The following is a 263-nucleotide window of genomic DNA, read 5'->3' on the forward strand; positions in this document are numbered from 1 at the left end:
TCTACAAGCGCGCCATACCGCCGCCCCGGACCTCTGCTTTTTCCCTGCCGCCGGCCACGCGTTCCCGCACGCTCGCGCCTTCCCCCTCGGCACAGCGAACGCCGGAGGATTGGGGCGGCGATTTTACCGTTTTCTTCTTTAGTTAAAATTATTTCCTTCTGCCTGTTTTCGGATCTTTTCAAAAATATTATTTCTTACAATCGTTCTTGGTCGACTGAGACAGACCTTCCGGAGACGTCTGCGTGAGGCTTGCTGAGCCCGCG

General features: G+C 55.5%; 1 protein-coding gene across 1 annotated transcript in view; it reads left to right on the plus strand.

Moving 5' to 3' along the window:
• The first annotated feature begins 6 nt into the window (after positions 1 to 6).
• Positions 7 to 263, plus strand: part of Slc38a2 (solute carrier family 38 member 2) — a 13,419-nt gene continuing 13,162 nt past the window's right edge. The window contains exon 1 of the mRNA XM_010638358.3: positions 7 to 262. The gene's annotated coding sequence lies outside the window, so the exon portion shown is untranslated. The remainder of the gene's footprint in view (position 263) is intronic.

This window comes from Fukomys damarensis, unplaced genomic scaffold, assembly GCF_012274545.1.
Source record: "Fukomys damarensis isolate Sample0158 unplaced genomic scaffold, DMR_v1.0_HiC HiC_scaffold_15, whole genome shotgun sequence".
In the NCBI taxonomy this organism is placed as follows: domain Eukaryota; kingdom Metazoa; phylum Chordata; class Mammalia; order Rodentia; family Bathyergidae; genus Fukomys; species Fukomys damarensis.